At 45.4% G+C, this 6,721-nt stretch overlaps 1 protein-coding gene across 3 annotated transcripts in view; it reads right to left on the bottom strand.

Annotated features, from left to right (window-relative positions):
* Positions 1–2,756, bottom strand: part of ANKRD6 (ankyrin repeat domain 6) — an 86,803-nt gene extending 84,047 nt beyond the window's left edge. For 2 of the 3 annotated variants that reach the window (XM_077174771.1, XM_077174765.1), the window contains exons 1-2: positions 2,597–2,756; positions 2,125–2,257 (exon numbers count right to left, since the gene is read on the bottom strand). The gene's annotated coding sequence lies outside the window, so the exon portion shown is untranslated. Of the gene's footprint in view, positions 1–2,124; positions 2,258–2,345; positions 2,477–2,596 lie in introns of those variants that run through there. The other variant, XM_077174766.1, reaches the window with a different exon arrangement.
* Between the last annotated feature and the right edge of the window lie 3,965 nt (positions 2,757–6,721).

Consider the following 6,721-nt stretch of genomic DNA (forward strand, 5'->3'; position numbering starts at 1 on the left):
TAGTTCTAGTATTGTACTTCAGAAACTATTCTGGATATTTTTGGGATCAAAATAGCTGGATAGGAGGCAGGGAAGAAAATTAGCCCCTTGCTGTTATGAATTAAGGTCTTTCTGAAGTGCAGTTCTGCACCTTCTATTTTTGGCTGGATCATTAAAGCCACATATTTAGTTCCTGAATAAACAAAAGGAACTAAAAACACTTATTTCAAATTTTTATTTGCCCAAAGCAATTTCAATCAATTTATGTCTTTGACAAATATCTCCCTATATCAATCTTGCCAATAAAATATGGCACCTCATTGTGGTTTTAAATAAAATACTTCCAGGGACCTGTTGTACTGATATATCTCTATAAAAAGATACAACTGTGAGTTCTCTGCAAGTTCATCCAAAGTCCTAACTGTTTAGGGAAAAAGAGAAAGTGCACATCTGAAACTAATTAGAATAAATATAGATGTCAGTATAGTTAATTTAAGAACCTGGAAGTGCTTTAAAAATGTTCATTGGTACACCACCTATCCAAACCAATAAGCATTGTTCATCCTGTTATACAGATTTAGTGAGTAAAGGACAGTAAGGTCTTTTACATCACAACATGACTCACTGGCAAAGTCAAACAGAGGTGAAGCTAAAGACACATGGAGAAATGCAGCTTGAGGCTCAATTGCTCACCACCACACCCTACAAGCACCTGATTTACTCAGGTATCATTCATCTCATCTAGTCCAAGAACATGGTAAATTTGATAATCTGAACTCCAGAACATGCCACCTGTGACAGGGCAAGATGCTGAGCCTGGTGCTGGAACTACATCACATCAGCCAACATGGGAGCCCCACTAGTGCAGACAGCTTCTCACAATTCCTGTTCCTCAAAAAAGAAAGGACCTCTGTGAAAAAATCTTGAAGGAAAGCACCTGCATGATCAGGGAGTTTCCACTTTATTTTTGCCAATCATTTACTGGTTGTTTCATTTCTTGTGTTCAAAGCCAGTCTCCTATATGAGGTTGGTAGCACTGTCTGGGTAAATATTAAGTAGCAAGGGAAAGCGAAAACTTCCCAGCTGAATACTACCATAAAAGTCCTTCTTAAATTTTTTTAGTTTATTTTCAAACAAACAAACAAAAAAACCAAAACAAACAAAACAAAACAAAAAACAAACAGGGAGAAAAGCAGTGACATTACTACAGCTGCTACACAATTCCCATTTACCCTTGCAGATAGGTCCTCATGGATAAACAGGCATACATCATCTACACACCAGGCATGTAAATACTTTATGTAGTAATCCAACTGCAGGTTTTGCTACATGCAGTGTATTTAACTATTTTTGAGCATTTTCTGCTCAGAAACTGTTATGAAGTTCTGAAGGAGAGTCATTACACCATGTCTTGTGGTCTGCAATGCAACTGCAGATCTTGCATGTAATCACACATCTCCAGAAACACTTTGTTTTCCAACTATCTGGAGAATGAAGATTACACAATACTTGAAACTTGAGCCTGCCAAAATAAGTTGTTATAAAACTAGCTGCACAGCCTGACACATCACCTTGAAAGAAAGTAAATAACATTCTCCTCAGAATAACCCATAGACTCAAACAGTCCTACCAGGGGATCTGATCCATGTCTAACCAACACTGCATAAGAGTTAAGACATGGTTACATTTTTCTGTCTTTGGACAGAGGCAGACTTGCTGATCTTCCCAATTACCCCTTTAACATTCTAGGTAGGACATTCTAAGTTCATTTAAACAACTCATGGGGCAAAGATTCAGCGATCCACCTACTAGCAAGCTACTTTCTAACTCTCTCAGTGTTTTCCCTGCGAACAAAATGTATCAGAAGCAGACAACATATCCTTTTGGTCATGTGCATTGCAGAAATACCAAGCAGAAACCCAAATAATCGCTTCACATATAATTATAAAAACATGAAGATACAGGTTATGCCTTTTTAAGAAAACAGAGCGCTATCTACAGCCTATGCTGTAATACACACAACACCCCAGGGCACGATAAGCTCTTTATTAATGCTTGCAATAAAAAGAACACTGCAGAACAATGACATGCCGTAGCCATGGATTTCCACAATCAGAGCTCAACAAGCAGCTAGTGTGTACTCACAAGGTGTCGAGACCTCGGGGGGAGGCGATGTTTGCAGCAAACTAGTGGAAATATTTCCAGCGGAGTTTTCAGGTGATGTCAACAACAGGAAGGATGACTTTGAGCCAGATTTCCATTTCTCATCAGATGCGGCCTTAAAAGTTGGAACAAGAGCGTTACGACTCCTCATTTTCACCCCCAAACCTGTAAGCGAGCCCCTACACCGACACAGGCTCCTGTACCTGCGCGGCATCCCGGAGGGTCCGTGTGTGCCCGACGGGGGGGTCCCTCCCCGGGCTGCAATACGGGAACACTGTCACGACTCCGCCCGGGGGCACTGCCTTCGCCGCGGTCGCGCCCAGCTGCGGCCCCGCCACAGCCCGGCCACCTCCGCCATCACCTGTGCGGCCCCGCCGGGAGCGCCCCCGCCCCGCCCGGGCCCCCGCGCTCCCCCGGCCGCCGCAGCCGCACACGGAGCCGCGGCGGGGCTCACCTGCGCTGCCCCTCCAGCGGCGCCGCTCCCGCCGGGCCGGGCTCCGCTCTGCCCCTCCAGCGGCGCCTCCGCCGCCGGGCCGGGGCTGCCCCGGGGGAGGCGCCGCCGCCGCCGCCGCCGCCGCCGTGGCCGCTGCGAGGGCGACACCGAGCGGCCGCGGAGGGCGGGCGGGCAGCGCCAGAGACCCGCGCGCCTCCCGCCTCCGGCCGGCCCGCGGGACGGAGCCCGGGCCCGCCCCCGGCCAGGAACACAGGGCTCTGCCCCGAGCAAGGCTCCGCGCGGCCGGGACGCTCTCCTGGAGCCAAGCTCCTTTGCAGCTTAATGATGGAAGCTCATAATAATTTGCGTGGGAGCAGAAGCGCTACAAAACCACAGAATCAGAGTGGGTCAGGTTGGAAGGGACCGCAGTGGTCACCTGGTCCAACCTCCCTGGTTAACCAGGGTCGTCCTAAAGCACGTGGAACAAGACTGCGTCTGGACAGCTCTGTCCCTCCAGTGAGGGAACTTCCAGAGTCTCTCTGGGAAATCTGTTCCAGTGCATGGTCATCCGCATAGCAAGTTCTGTGAAGAAGAACATAAGTTCTCCCTTATGTTCAGGTGGAACTTCCCATGCACCAGTTTCTGCCTGTTGCCTCATATCCATATTGAGACCATCAAGAACAAGAAGAGCCTGGCTCCATCTTCTTGGTAACCTCCCTTCAGATATTTATACACAGTAATGAGGTCTCCCCTCAGTCACATCTTCAGCAGCCAGGCTCAGCTCTCTCATCCTTTCCTCATAAGAGAGATGCTTCAGTCTCCCAATCACCCTTGCTGCCCTCCATTGGACCCATAGCAGCTACATGTCCCTCTTGTATGGAGGAGGCCAGAATTGGACACAATAAAATTTCCCAAATTTTAGGGAGGCCAGACGCCCTTCCCTCCAGCAGGGAGCCAGTCAGTGGGCTTTGAAGTCTGAACTGAAGGACAGAGAGGAACACCTTGAAAGGTGACTGTGTCTGCTTGAAGCCTCACCCACCCCTCCAGCTATCACAATATCACTGGGACCTTCTGCTCACCCAAGTCATGTGTTTGTGTGGGCAATTATGGGTGAATGTCAGTAATTCACAAACTGGTAGGGAAGCAAGTTGGACAGGACCATCTGTAGACACTGGTAGAGCAGAAAGGAGTTTGTATGAGTAGGCTGAGTAAAATGATAAAAGTGGGATTGGGAGAAGAAGGAGAAAACAGATAGCAAGCAGCTGTTCCCCATACAATGCTTGATCTCACATGCACATCACTTTCAGAGGCCGTTTCTCTGGCTTGAAGGCATTCTCAAAATGCTCTAAATTAACTGATGCCCTAAACAAACTAAACATTGAAGTAGCACAGGCACTTCCTAGTTATGTCATGAATATATTCTTTTGAATGTTTTTTCAGGTTATTCTACTTATGCCTTTTTCATTAAACAATTATTATGGTAGTCATCGTTCTGTGGCAATAGTCATACCAGAAGTTCACATTAAAACCCTTGGTGCTCCCCAGGAAAGACTGACTGACTGACTGACTGACTGACTGACTGGATTTATTCTTCTGATGCCTCCCTGATCACAGCAAGGCTTTGTCAAAACTACAGCATTAATCTGAAGTCTGGTGTCATTACTTAAGTTAAAGTGTAGTTACTAAAACACATAAAAACACACTGTGATTCTTCACACTACAATTTTGTTTGCTAATTTCCATATTCAGGATGGGCTTACTTCATGTGAATTTTATTTAATTTGATACTGTTCAAAATTCTGATGTAGGAATAGAAGTATTTGTGTGAGTAACAATTAACCTGTATTAAAGAAGATCCATATATGTAAAAGTTGGCAGAACTATTTTATGTTTGATCATTACAACTGAGAAACAAGATGCTAGCACATTGTAGAAAAAAGCTTTCTTGGCACAGGTCTGTCACCAATGTGACATTGTGAAATTTAATGGAAATTTTCACTCTTTAACAGGAACAGGATGAGACCCTATCATGACCCTGCAAACCTAGGTGCAGATAGGTTCCTATTATGTGGATGTCAGTGGGACAATTCCCTGTACTTAAGTAAAATTAACTTTTTTTAATGCAGACGGTTTTGTATTCTTCTGGATTTTTTTTCCCTAGTGGGAAGAGAAATGAATCACACAGAAAGAATATAATGTCTATGAACTGCAGCTCTCCATGGACAAAGTCCAGTCACATCTATCACTGTACATATCATATATGCAAAGATGCAACCTCTTATTTACCTCTGCCCTTACTGCAAGTCCTGTGACTGAGGGCTGGACACTGTTTCATTATGTGCACCCAGCTTCAAAGTCAAATGACCTGACAAAAGGGAAAGAAGAAAAAGGCAGAGGGAACTGAAAACAATCTGGTGGCAAAGGGACAGAGGAGGAGCAAGTCCTGAGGCAAGTCCTGAGTCCACAACAGATTATATTGCCAAGGGATTGGCAGAAATGCTTTAGCCTTACTCTAAAAACCTATCTGGCAATGGGCCTGGAGTCTATGTGGCTTTGAACCTGAAGCTGTGGTCAGGTCACTGATGTCAGTTGTGGGAATGTTGTGGGAAGAGCTGCATTGCAACCAGTACTCTTTTTTGAGTACTTTTTCTACACCCTGATTTTGTATTTTAATATATCCAAATTATTCACTCTCTCATTGGTCATGTTTCATAACTTTCTGTATAAAAGAAACCTAATACAGACACTTCTGGGCAAGACCCCCTATCCAAAGCTGGCCTTGAAACCTAACAGCCCTTTGTGCAGATAAGTGATCAGCTGGTGTGTGAGACAGATGTTCCTCCATTACACACCTGGAAACTCTTTCCCTCTTTCCATCAGTTTTCAGCAGGCTAGTGGCTGTCAGGGCTGTCCCGAGACACAATGCTGAAAACTCAAGTGGTAAAAAAATCCTGCTCCAAACCTAAGTCCTAATTCCTTTTACAGGATTTAACCTTGAAAAGTTTCCCATAATCTTTTAGTACATTGTTAATCTGTTCAAGCAAAACTTCAGGCAGGTTGATAAACTGAGAATAAAGGCAGGCCTTTGAATAAATTTGTATATTAATAGGCAAGGGGGATTTCTCCCACCTCTGAACAGATGTGTACCTCCATTATCTCTAGTGGGTTAGTGCAACCTGGAAGGCTTGGTGATAAGATTGTCATGCAGCACAGAGGTCAGAAAAATAATCAGCTGCAGGAAGAAAATGAAGACTCCAAACAGAAGTCTAATCAATAAATTGAATGCAAGGAGGGAGAACGGGATAGGAAGAAGTAGAAAGGAAGAAACAGAAACAGAGGAATTTGGTGTTGGAGAATCAGGAATTCAGCAGCCAGTCACCACAGTGGGCAGCATGGGATGACAGCCAGGGACACACACTCTGGAGCTTAGACTGGCACAAGATAAGAAGAGCAGCACTGGAAACTCCTGAGAAGGAGCCTGGGTGAGAGGCAGGAGGTCTGTCCTTGCAGAGCAGGCCTGGAGGAAGCAATGACAGGGAGATGAGAGCACCTTAGTTTGTCAGAGTCATCAAAATCTCAACTTCTTCAGAGATTTCACTACTATGTCTCTTAGTGTTCCTTATTAATCAAGTTAATTATTTCTAAAATAATCTCTCTAACCCATACTGCAAATACATTACCTCCCACCATCAGTGCCTAGATTAACATTTTGGGCTCGCCCATGTGATGACATGGAAGGAGCATGGGGCAGGGCAGCAGGCAGTGCTTGGCAGATGAGCTGAGCAGCACCAAGCACACACTGGCTCTGCCCATGTCCTGGAGTGTCCCACATGCTGGAACTGTGTACAGATGATGCAGGACAGTCCCACGTCTGTCTTTGGAGTTTGTGCAGGATGAGGTTGCAGGACTTGAGCAAGAAGAGGAGGCTCAAGAGAAACTTTACCACTCTCTTCAAACTGACTCAAAGGAGGTTGTAGCCAGATAGGGATCGGACTCTTCTCCCTGGCAACCAGTGACAGGAGGAGAGCACATAGACTTAAACTGCCTCAGGGGAAATTTAGGTTCTACATTAGGCAGAAATTCTTCACAGAGAGGGTGATTAGATTCAGAATGGACTGTCCAGGGAGGTGGTGGAGTCATCGGAGG

Source organism: Agelaius phoeniceus, chromosome 3 (genome assembly GCF_051311805.1).
Source record: "Agelaius phoeniceus isolate bAgePho1 chromosome 3, bAgePho1.hap1, whole genome shotgun sequence".
NCBI classification, from domain to species: Eukaryota; Metazoa; Chordata; class Aves; order Passeriformes; family Icteridae; genus Agelaius; species Agelaius phoeniceus.